The following is a 13,324-nucleotide window of genomic DNA, read 5'->3' on the forward strand; positions in this document are numbered from 1 at the left end:
GTGATGCACCTATCTCCTCCATCCATAAAAAGATGTTGGAGATTTGTCTAAATTTCGATTTATAGTGCCTTCATCCATAAAAGGATGGTGGAGATTTGTCTAAATTTGGATGTATATATAACTGTAGACAAATCTCCGACATCTTTTTATTGATAGAGGTAATATATAACTTTTCTTTTTCTCCACCACAGGTTAAAACACATATTGTTTTGTAGTAGAGCCCACAAACTTGCTAGGCAAACCAAATCAGTATGTTTATATTACAAAGAATAAAACTAATGAGGATAAAGTATATGCTAATATTAACCCACTTGCATATCCACACGGCAATGGCCAAGTGGAAAGAACTCATTGAACCACTTGAAAAGACGCCGGGGTGCTGGCTCGATGAATCGCCATCAGTGCTGTGGAGCATAAGAACAACACTAAACCGGTCTACCGGATATACACCATTCTTCATGGTCTATGGAGCAGAAGCGGTAATACCAACCGACATTATCCATGACTCACCACGGGTTCAGCTCTATACCGAAGAAGAGGTAAAGGAGGCCCGAGAAGATGATGTTGATTTGCTGGAGGAACAAAGAGAGATGGCTTTGGCAAGATCAGCCATATACCAGCAGAACCTAAGACGTTATCATAGCCGGAAGGTTAATCCAAGAGTGTTCCGGGAAGGGGACTTGGTGCTACGCCTGGTGGAGCGCACTGAGGGGCACCACAAACTCTCGCCTCCGTGGGAGGGACCATTCATTGTGAGCAAGGCTCTGCACAATGATGCCTATTACTTGATCGACGCACATGAATCAAAGAAGGGAAAGGCGGACAAGTCCGGAGAGGAGACCAAGCGCCCATGGAACATAGCTTTGCTGCGCCCTTTCTATTCCTGAAGATGTGATGTAAGGCGTTCCTTTTTGTACCTTATTTGCTATGAATAAAAGATGCCGGCACCTCGAATGAATCTCGGGGACTGCCTCTACCAAAGTTGCATGCAATGTGTTTATTTTTTCTGTTTACCGGTTTGGCTGTTGGAGAATTTCTTTTCCGGTTTAGTAACGTGCTAAACCCAAAGGATTCTTCAACTCTGCTGCTGTCCGAAACCCGGCTTCATGGCAAGCAAGATAAACCGGAAGGTTTTTAGCACGTGAAAAACGAGAAGGAACCGAAAACAAACACTCCGCAGAAAAGTTTAACTAACCCCGGTTATACCGGTTTTTTGTGAATAATTTTGAATTATTTCTAAGTTCAAGAAAGTGCTTGCTTGACAAAAGAACTTTGAGCCTCATACGCCAAAACACCCAAAAGAGGTAGGCAGAACCAAACCAAAAGAACCAAGTGTGCATCAGATTGGATGCGGAAACAAATCCGGAATCTTCACAAGGAAGATCAAAACAAACCAAAGAGTTCTTAATAAAGCAACTATCGGCTTAATATATAAGTTACCGGCATAACCGGTTAAATAGAGTGGCACATCCAAAAGGACTTAAGAGTATTATCTTACATCGACCATCCCGGCATACCGTGGGCAAATTTAACTGGCGTTGTTTTGAGACAGCAACATGATCAGGGAGTGTGATACATAGGGGAGGAGTCATCTTGGCCAGCAGCGGGCTCAGGGGCAGCTTCTTCGGGGGCCTCAGCCTCGGCATCAGCGTTGTCCTCGCCGGTCTCTTCTTCCCCTTCATCGTTGGATAGTTCATCCTCGATGTCAGAGGGAGGAGGGATGAAGCGGCTTGTGGAGGCGAACTGGGCAACCCGATAGGCACGATCGCGGCGTTTGGCGGTTTTCACCGGATCAGTGTCTGTGGGTGCATCCCCACGGAGGCTGTGCAGGGCGTCCAGGTCCAGATCATCGTACCAGGAGCATGCAACACGTAGTGCTGCGTCAGCTCCGGCACTGGCCGAAGAGCGTTTCCACTCACCGAACCTTTCGCCGGCGTCCTTGAGCCGCTGAGCAAGCAGGGTCAGGTTCTCCGGTACAGGCTCCCCGGGCCACAACAGCTTGAAGATCTGGATGGCAACTTCCGGTACCTCGCCAAGGTGTCGGTCGATAGCCTTCATGTGGGAGAGCCGAGCGTGCAGCGCAATGAGATGATCATATGCGTTCCATGCCGCATGCGGGTTGCTGACGGCGTTTTTAGCCCGCATCTCCGTGACCTTCTTGTATGCATGAGGCTGAGAGTCCGGAAAAAGTTCTGGATGAAAAGAAAGAAGTGTTAAGATAAATTGCAGGAAGATATAAGTTGATAAGCATAAAAAAAGAAGGAACTTACTCAGTGCCTGCTCGTCGGTTTGAATGACCATCAGGTCAAATTCAGCTTGGTCAGCTAGCAGGGTGCTGTTCCGGTTCTCCGCCTCCTTCAGCAGCCTGGCCCCCTCACCCAGATCCTTCCGAAGCTGTCCTGAGGCGTCGGTGAAATCCCTCAGGGCTTCCTCTAGTTTGGCCTCGCCGGCATCTTGATCCTCCTTAAGCACCCGTGTGTGCCTTAGCTCAGCCTGCATTTGCTTCTCCTTCAGCTCAGCGGCAAGGGTGCATTGAACCTCCAGAACGGCATTGTGCTCAAGAGCAAGCTTCTCCTTCTCAGCTGAAAGTCCGGAAGAGCCAAGGTTTAATAAAATAAGCCAATGAGCTAAAGAAAAGAGGCGACATGCAAGCAGAGCTTACCTTTGAGAGAAGAGAGTTGGCTGCTGAGGTCCTCATGCAGGGCTTCCGGAAGGGCAGCTGCGCAAAAAGAACTTATAAGAATTGGTCGGAAAAACCGGTAAAAAGAAGCCGGAAGTTGGAAGCTAACCTTGGCATTTGCTCTGGGATGCTCAAGGTTGGCATAGGCCTCGGAAAGGTCCCGGTGTTCCCACAGGAGCCCTTCAAACAGCTGCTTCCGGGAGTCAGCGGTGCTCTGCATAAAATCAGTTACAGTGAGCTATGCCGGTTTTTTGCAGTTTCGCGCTAAGTACTGCGTGCTTAGCCCGAAACTCAGGGACTGGGGATACATCTATAAGTGAAAAATGAAAACCGGCATCGATATGAAGAAAAAAGTTATGAGATTTAAGTAGAAAGCTCACCACCACGTTGGCGTTGGCATCGTGCCAAGCGTTGTCGAATTCACGCATGGCATGCCTGAGCCGATGGAAGTGCTGCGCTGTGCTCCGCGGGCCGGAGTCATCCACCACCGGTAGCTTGTCTTTGCCCAGGCCGCGCGTGGCTGCGGAGAGATTCGCTTGATTCCACTTCTCCACGTAGTCCTTGAGCGGCCCCAGGTCGGTGTTGCCGCGGGTAAGCTCGACGATCCGGCCCAGCTGAGCTGAGGCCTTTTCGCCGGCAAGAACCGCGGCGCGGCCGGTGTGCAGCACCAAGGTTTGGGAACCAGATGGAGGTGCGGCTGCTGCGATGACTGCAGTGCTGAGTTGGTGCGCAGTGAGGATGCCGCCCTCTGGTGGGCTCCGCTGCTGAGCAGAAACTGGCGTACCGGCAGATGCTGCCGGCGGAGGCGCATGTGCGGTTTTGGCCGGTGAAGTGGCCGCTGGCCTGGCCTTTGAGGGAGAGCTGCTGGAGGTTTTCTTCTTCTTCTGGATGGGCGGAACCAGAGGTTCCGACCGCCCGGCTTCTTCTGTACCGGCGCCCGTTTTGCTGACGCCGGTATCTTGGGGTTCTGGAGGGGAAGTGAAGTCCTCCTCCGCGCGGGGATCTGGCGATTTAGGGGCCGCGCGCCCCGAACTTGCGTTTCCTCCCTGAAGGGAGGAAGGAGATTTGCCGGCACCCGAAGGTACCGGACTTGTTGGACGAGGAGGAGAGGTCCTGGCACCATCTTCGGAGGCCTCCGCCCTCATCCCTGGCGCGCTCCTGGTAAGTACCAGGGGACCCCTGGAAAAAGAGAGAAAATGATTTAGTAACAAGGCTCGCGACGGCGCTTCACCCCGGCCTTCTTGTGGCGCTTGGCGGGTGGAGCTTCGCTGAGGCCGGCCCTAGGGGCCGGAGCCTTGTTTTTCCGCCCCGGGAGGCTAGGTTGTCCAAGAACTCCTGGCCAACCTCGGCCGCCAGGGGAGCCACATGCTCCACGACCTGAGGGTTTGCACCGGCTGAGGGAAGATCTACAGAGAAACAGTTTTATAAGGAAAAAGAGGTGAATAATATACCTCGAGGATAACGACCTCGTCGTCAGTATCGGAATCATTTGCCGGATGAGGAGTTGAAAAGTTACCGGGGTGCCTGACGTGCGTCGGACCCATCTTATGTCTCCCCTTCACGTAGGGGTCAGCGTCCGAGTCGTCGTGGAAATGCCGGTTGGCGGCGTAAGAGGTTGGCTCCTCCCTGGCGATCCGGGAGAAGTTCTGCAACACAAAAGAACCAAGTCAGGACAAAAGATTCACAGGTACACCGGTAAAAGGTTTTCTGGAGATCCCGAGATCTTACTCGGGGCGGAGGAGAGTTTCTGCGGTTGTAAGGGAGCAGCCCGTATTTTCCGCTGGGCCTCAGCGTGTTCTGGCAGATATGCTTGGCCTTAAGAACCAAGTCAGTGGTGCTCAGCAAATGGGTGGTGATTCTTGTCGAGTCCTTTAGGACTGACATCTGGCTGATCTTATGAGCGCGGCGCTGAAGGGGTAGGACCCGGCATGAGAGAAAAAGTCTGACGAGGTCATCCACGCAAAGGTTGGTCTCCTTCTTGTTCGTCTCGACAAAATGGGCCACCCGCTTGGACTCCTTATTGTCCTTGGGATTGTGGAGCCAGTTCTTCATACTGGGAGGCCCGGGAACATATTCCAAAAGGTTGATAAAATCTTCCGGGCCACTGTTCCGGACGTAGAAAAAAGATCTCTGCCAGGTCCGGACAGATTCCAGACCGGAGAGTTTGTAGAAGCTGCTCCCTTGGCGGGGCGAGAGGATGCAGCCCCCGCATCGAACGAACGGCTTGGGGTGCGGAAGATTCTTATCTTGGATAGAATTCTTCCGGAGGTAATAGAAGTAGGAAAAGTTATCTACAGAAGGAGTGATACCGGCGTATCCCTCCATGAAAGCGGTAAAAGAAGAAAGGTAAAAGATGGAATGGCCCGGAAGATGATGGGGCTGGAGTTCCTAAAAATCTAGAAAGCACCGAAAGAAATCCGACGCTGGAAGGCCTAAGCCGCGTTCAAAATGATCGGCGAAGACAACGTGTTCACCGGGCTCAGGCTCAGGCAGCCGCTCCTCGCCAGGAATACGGCACCAAACCTCTTCCTGTATTCTCCGGGACCGGTAGAGCCAATCGATCTCTGCCTGAGTCACATCGGAGCGCATCCAGGCCCCGCGCGTATAACAATCCAGGTTTATGCCGGAAGAATGGGCGGTGACGCCCTGGCTCGAACTGCCGGTTTTTTTCCTAGATCACCGGTAGCTTGAGCAGAGCTACCGGTAACTTCTTCGGTTTGGGCGAGGTCCTCCTCGAGCCCATCGGTAGCTTGATCAACCGGAAGTTCTTCTCCGGAAGAGGTAGTGGGGCTTTCGCTATTGTGGGTGCTAGCGGAGAGTTCCGGAAGGGAGTCCTCTGAAGACATATTTCGCTAAGTGCGGAACCTAGCTACAAACAACTTTCCCCAAATCTATCCCTTCGCGAAGATCTACGAGTAAGAGAAAAGACAAAAGAAAAGAGGAAATGAATATCTACCGGCCCAAGAACAATGTTGCACAGTGGGAAACGAGTTGAGCCAAAGGAACCCACCTGAGGGCGGCAGCGGAGGTCCACGGCGTCAGAAGGCCCGGGGATCCGCCGAAGTTTATCGAGGAGAGCGGCGGCGACTGCAGAGGATGCAGAAGCGGCCGTGCGGCGCTCCAGCGTAGAAGAAGAGGATGTCGACGAAGACGGGCGAACAAGTTCTCTGATGCTCCCTCGCGAAGGTTAGCCGGAGGGCAAGGGCTCGACGGCGGGCGGAGGCGCTGAGAGCTCAAGCGACAGAGGGCTCGAACTGGCGGAGGTTGAGGATGAAGTGAAGCGTGGGTGACGCAGGGGAACCATCGCGCCCCTTTATACTGAGAGGGTTAATGGGCCGCGGTGCGGCCTGGCCCGCTTCACTTTGCCCGTGGGCCGCCACGTGGCGCAGAGCTACACGCGGCGCGCAGGAATGCCACACGAAGGCCACAAGGATCCGGAACGGCGGCAAGGATCCGGTGTGGCGCATTTAAGGAGAGCGCGGGAGTCGAAGGGAAGTGACCCCTGACACTGGAGCGTCAGAAACAGCGCGCATGTCTCTGATAGGCACGGTTTCCAACATATTCTTGACTTCGTCGAGGAAGGTTTAATGGCAAAGCTACCGGAAAAGTGTATCGGAAGCTTTCGCTGAGATCGGTATGATGAGATGGTTTCGGCATGACGCCGGAAGGTTCTAACTGAAAACCGGAAGGGTTAAACCGGTACTTTAAGATGGGAACCTGGCATGGTCCGTCGGATAGAATCCGCCGGACTATACCAGTTTCGGGGACTAATGTTGGGGGGATGGCCCCCGGTATGCCAAAGGCATGGCAAACTAGCCTTGTTTAGGCTGTCGAGGTACCGGTTTAAAGATTATTCCGGATAACTGAGTTAAGTTCATGGTTAAGTGTAACTATACCGGTATCCCAGAAGGGGTATACCGGAATATGCTAAACTCAAGAAGATACCTGAGTACCGGCACATGCTAAACTGTAGCACGTCGGCAGTCTGGTCAAAGATTCCCTCAAGGACAAAAGGACAAGGATGAGCGAAGCACATCAGTTTTAATCTAAGCTCTGAAGCCAAAGCAGAAGGTGACGTAAAAGCTACCGGAGAATATCATCTTCCCTGATTAAAGACATACCGGTGTCACCTGGTGCCAAAGAGGTTTTGTAAAGTAGTTTGTCTAGTCAAAGATGCCATTAGGGTTTCTTCCCTTGTAAGCCACCATCTCCCCTATATAAGGAGAGGGAGCACACCCCTGCGCGGGACAGACGACGGACGGATCACAACCTAGTAGTGGAGAGGTAGACCTTGTACTGTACTTCTTCAACCTCTGGCCAAGGCTAAGTTCATCAATAAAGCTACCGCTATTCCATCCGAAATCCACCCTTGTGTAACCAAAACCCTCCCCCGAATCCTCTAGCGCACATTCGGCCCGAACTTAAGCCATCCCATGGTATCTGTCTGTTCACCACGACGACAATTCAAAACGCTGAGGTTTCGGTAAACAGGTTCATCTTTGATATAGGTAATAATGATAGTTTGAGAGAGCAAGATATACAAATGTTTTGAAAAATAATTCCTGGGTTATGTTGAGTGTTCTCCACCGATGATTGCTTCCTTCTTATCCTGATCTTTCGATTGGGCCTAGGCCAACTTCCATTTCTCGCTCTTCTTTTTTAGCTTTGAAACGGGCATGGTGGCGACTCAACTATGCAACAACAACGTCGAACAGGGGGTGAGTGAGTGGTATTCAAGTTAATTTTATTTCATCTCGATCCAATTTGTTTCTTCGATCTAATAAAACTATATTTTTTGGTTTTTATTCTATACATACCTTAGGAAAACGTAGTGCCACATTGGATCTATGACCCAAAGTGGAACTCTCAATGGCTTATCGCTACAAAAGAAGATGTTTGTGTAACAGATTTCCATGCAAACTCATCGCATTAATTTGAAGGCAAGCACACCGGTTGTACATTCTATGATTGTCACTTGTTAACCTAAGGTGCCCGTACATGTTATGGATTGATCAGCTGCACTCGAATCGACTATATTGAGCGTTGGTACAATTGTGGAAGGAAAGTGGAAATGTGGGTGATTACTCCGACCATTATAGTTGGAGATGGAAACCAGGGAGGATAATAGGACTTGCAGATTCACTAGAGGCAATTTGGGGAACCTGCAATGGGTTTTCTGAATCTCTAGAGGCAATTAAAGCTATATAGGAAGCTCAAATGGGGCACCTAGGAGCCTGGGCACCATGCATCGTGACCGTACGATGGGTATCTAGATCGTACAACCATAACGGGTTGGTATTATTGGGTTTGACCCGTTAGTGTAGGTATATTTGGAAATGTTTGCATGCACGTTGCATGAGATTTTTTAAATCACTAAATATTGTGTTGCCTTGTTAGGAGAGTTGTTGATAATTGCATGCATGAATTTCCTTGTATGGACCGTCCAAGATTACTGGAATTTTAAGTCGAAAAAGGTATGTACAATTATCTGGGTGAGATTTAAGGTATATGGGGCGCCGGCCCCTTTTTGATTTGAAATATTGCATCGTTCTTTATTAGTTGGCTTTTAGTTTTAAGAATTAGGAAAGTACAGCCGGGGTTCCTGGAATTTGGTGGCCCAGCGTTTCTACATTTGGAAGGTATCCTTCTACCAAGATTAGTGGGCTTATTTCTATGAAATAGGATAGTGCATATTTGCCAGGCAACTATTTAGAGTATATGACGGCCCATCATTTCTACATTTCTATAGTTTGAAATTTTAATTAGGAAGTTGCACAAAGTATGTTTGTCACCGTCAATAAAATCTTTTTTTTTGGAATGTTTGATTCTGGTCTATAATATGAAATGTTATTTAGATCTATCTTTTATTGACTCCTTTATTATGAGACGTTATTCACTAATACAATAAGTGGTCCACATTTTATTGAGTATTCAAACAACCAGGTATATTACCGGCTGATTCCATATGCATATGTGTTACACATAAAAAGTGGCGACCAATGTGGACAATTGATTTGATTCGTAAGCTAAATAATTAATTTGTATATATTAATGCATCGGGGTATCTAGGTATGTGTATATATTACTGTATCGAGGTATCTAGGTATTGTACGAGGAGTATGAAAGTTTTTGTAGGTATCTAGGCATCGGTTTATTTTACGAGGATTACAAATGTTCTTGTTAGCATCGAGTGATCGAGTGGTTTTTCGAGGAGTATGTGATAACTCATGATGATATCGCGCGATATGGGGTCATGTTGGAAATACCGATACCTAGATTTTGAGCCTTGCGAGTAACTCAGGTCGCATCATACCTCAGTCACTGCCTTGTAGGCATCAAGTTAGTGTCCGAGGAGTATATTAGTTCACACAGGTATCTAGGTACTGTAATAAGCATATTAATTTTTTTTGTAGGTATCTAGGTATCGAGGTATTTTACAAGAAGTATGAAATTCTTGTAGGTATCGAGGTGTAGTACATGGAGTATGAAATTCCTTTTAGGTATTGTACTAGGAATACCAATACCGGTATCGAGGTATCTAGGTATTGTAGTAAGAATATAAAAGTTATTGTAGGTATCGAGGTTTCATACGAGGAGTATGAAATTTCTTGTAGGTATCGAGTGATATCGCTATTCTCCAAGGAGTATAAGATCTCATGATGATGCAGCACTGTATGGAGGGTATGTTGGAAATACCGATACCTACATTTTGAGCATTGCGAGTCACTCAGGTCGTATCAAACCTAAGGCAGTAGTATCGACTAATGAGGTATTGTCCGAGTAGTGCGATAGTTCATACTAGTATCGAACCATATATGTATTGTACGAGTAGTATGAAAATTCTTGAAGGTATAGAGGCATCAAGGTATGTACAATGGGTATGAGAGTTCTCATAGGTATCGAGTGATCAAGCTGTTGTTCGAGGAGTATGAGAGCTCACTATGATACCACGGGGTATGACGACATGTTGCCATGTTGGAAATACTGCTACCTACATTTTAAGCATTGCGAGTAATTCAGGTCGTATCATACCAGAGGCACCGGTTATACTAGTGCATGTGGAGATGATAGTTCTTACCGGTATCTAGGTATCTAAGTATTGTACTAGGAATATAAAAGTTCTTGTAGGTATCTAGGTATTGTAGTAGGAATATGAAAGTTCTTGTAGGTGTCTAGGTATCTAGGTATTGTAGTAGGAATATAAAAGTTGTTGTAGGTATCGAGGTTCCATACGAGGAGTATGAAAGTTCTTGTAGGTATCGAGTGATATCGCTATTCTTTAAGGAGTATAAGATCTCATGATGATGCATCACTGTATGGAGGGTATGTTGGAAATACCGATACCTACATTTTGATTCAGTTAGGTTGTATCAAACCTAAGGCAGTAGTATCGACTATCGAGGTATTGTCCGAGTAGTACGATAGTTCATACTAGTATCGAGCCATATATGTATTGTACGAGTAGTATGAAAATTCTTGAAGGTATAGAGGCATCAAGGTATGTACAATGGGTATGAGAGTTCTCGTAGGTATCGAGTGATCAAGCTGTTGTTCGAGGAGTATGAGAGCTCACTATGATACCGCGGGGTATGACGGCATGTTGCCATGTTGGAAATACTGCTACCTACATTTTGAGCATTGCGAGTAATTCAGGTCGTATCATACCAGAGGCACCGGTTATACCAGTGCATGAGGAGACGATAGTTCTTACCGGTATCTAGGTATCTAGGTATTGTACTAGGAGTATGAAAGTTCTTGTAGGTATCTAGGTATCTAGGTACTGTAGTAGGAATATGAAAGTTCTTGTAGGTGTCTAGGTATCTAGGTATTGTAGTAGGAATATAAAAGTTATTGTAGGTATCGAGGTTTCATACGAGGAGTATGAAAGTTCCTGTAGGTATCGAGTGATATCGCTATTCTTCAAGGAGTATAAGATCTCATGATGATGCAGCAATGTATGGAGGGTATGTTGGAAATACCGATACCTACATTTTGAGTCACTTAGGTCGTATCAAACATAAGGCAGTAGTATCGACTATCAAGGTATTGTCCGAGTAGTACAATAGTTCATACTAGTATCGAGCCATATATGTATTGTACGAGTATTATGAAAATTCTTGAAGGTATAGAGGCATCAAGGTATGTAAAATGGGTATGAGAGTTCTCGTAGGTATCGAGTGATCAAGCTGTTGTTCGAGGAGTATGGGAGCTCACTATGATACCGCGGGGTATGACGGAATGTTACCATGTTGGTAATACTGCTACCTACATTTTGAGCATTGCGAGTAATTCAGGTCATATCATACCAGAGACACCGGTTATACCAGTGCATGAGGAGACGATAGTTCTTACCGGTATCTAGGTATCTAGGTATTGTACTAGGAATATGAAAGTTCTCGTAGGTATCTAGGTATCGAGGTATTGTACGAGAATTATGAAAGGTCTTGTAGGTATCTAGGTATCGAGATATTGTACGAGGAGTATCAAAGTCCTTATAGGTATATGTTAGTGTCTTAAAATGGGTAAGTTAGTGTCTGATACCCGGTGTATATCCACAAAATATCGTTGTGACAATCGCTAACCATTTCAAGGTATCGATATCACATACTTAGGTAGTATGATTAACATGACCTTTGCACGATGATGAATACTTATGTTGTGTGATACTGGGTTAAACCTCGTGTGTTGACCGAATAGAAAAGCGAGCACCTAACCTTAAGGTCGTATGATACCTAGTCGAGCTTTGTGATTAGATGGAATCAACTACCGATGTTTGAATTATTTGCATACCCAGGTAAACATACCTCCGGGGGTGTGGGGGGCATTTATCTGAAGTGCTTGAGGTCGAATGGTTCAATTTTTCCGATATATGCCCTTATCACACTGATTTTAAGGTATTATGGTGAGGTATGCTTAAAATTACGAGGTATTTCATCGGATAACTAGATTCTGTGCTATATGTTTGTGTTCTTAAATGGGTATGTTAGTGCCTGGTACCTGGTTAGTATTCACAAAAAAATCATTGTGACAATCGCTTACCATTTCTAGGTTTCGATATCGCATACTTAGGGTATATGATCAACGTTCCCTTTGCTTAAGGATTAAGACGCAAGTCGTGTGGCAGCGGGTTAAACCTCGTGAGTTGACCAGATAGACAAGCAAGCACCTTAGTTCAAGGTCGTATGATACCTAGAACTTCATGATTAGATGAAATCAACTATCGATACTTGAATGATTTGCATACTCAGGTAAACATACCTGGGGATGAACATACTGTTTCAGCGCATGGTTGCCAAAAGCGGCGAAGCCGGCACCGCAAGGTCCCTTGCGCGTGTTGGGAGAAGATGGTGATGGTTTATGGGCGCGCTTGAAATTACATCGTGACCAAATATTTCGTGGCTGATATTATTCTTTTGCATTAATAAAGAAATATGTGCAATCAAATTATGCAGTCAAACGATCTGTTACATTTGGATGGGATTGAATGCTCAAAAACTTGGATAATTACGTCTCCAAGATTATTAATGATTGAGTATGACACTCCTTAAAGAACTAGAGCTTCAACAGATTCCCCGGTAAATCTAGAAAAATTAAGACATCTAACCTACCTGGATAATTAATTGATTACTGATTCATGCTACACCTATCTCTAAGAAACTTGAGAGGCATCAGCGAGCGCAACAAAACGCAGTTCGCACACAATAACACCATCTTGCACAACTGCGAGGTATACAAAATTCTCAGTGTGCACCAGGCGCCTTTCCTTCCGCAACTTACAGATCCTCCATCACCTACAAAGGCAAAATACCTTAGTTGATTCTTAACCTTCACTTGTTTGACAGAAAATAAATTTTGATACTTAGATACTAAATAACGTACAGAGCTAGCTAGCTGCTAAGATTCAAATATTGGCATGTGGATAATTAAAGGCTACACACAAATCCTTGCCACGATCAAGGATGGCATTTAGTTAGGAAGTATGTCACGGTGATGAGAAATGAGGCTACCCATAGTCTTGACAACAATACTAAGAAAGCAACTCAACGTGCCATACCAGGAGTCCAGGACTAACGAGGACGGCCAAACTTTCCTCGACGACAGATAACAGGTACGCAGGTACGTAGCCAGTGGTAGGACGAGTGAAGCAGCTTCCATGCCCACGGTGGCTGTGTAATAGCCGGTATGCGTGTCGGTTGAATCACTAGCACACCTCATCAAGATACCTGCGATAAAGAAAGTACGTAAAATGATAATGGATTTGAGAGTGAAGATGAACAATGATGTGCACAATAACGATGGCTGCATCGGCTTCCGCGCAACCGGTTACGCCACCGTAGAGTCCTTGCCACGAGCACGGTCGACACTCACACCACACGGCAATACATGGAGCGACAATCGCAGCACAAAGACATACCTCGGCTAAGCAAGATCCGAATAGACGCTTGCCATGTGAATCTGTTTTGAGACGAGAGCACTCGCCCAGGGCTAGCCAACGATGCAGCGTTTGGCATGAATTTTCCCTCTGATTGAGCTCTTATAAATAGGCGTCAGGTATGTGTTTAAAGGGATAATCAAAAAAGGCAACTATGGACAGCTGATTGAAAATCCATGCGCTCTATTTGGTAATAGATGATTAGATTTATT

Source organism: Lolium rigidum, chromosome 3 (genome assembly GCF_022539505.1).
Source record: "Lolium rigidum isolate FL_2022 chromosome 3, APGP_CSIRO_Lrig_0.1, whole genome shotgun sequence".
NCBI classification, from domain to species: domain Eukaryota; kingdom Viridiplantae; phylum Streptophyta; class Magnoliopsida; order Poales; family Poaceae; genus Lolium; species Lolium rigidum.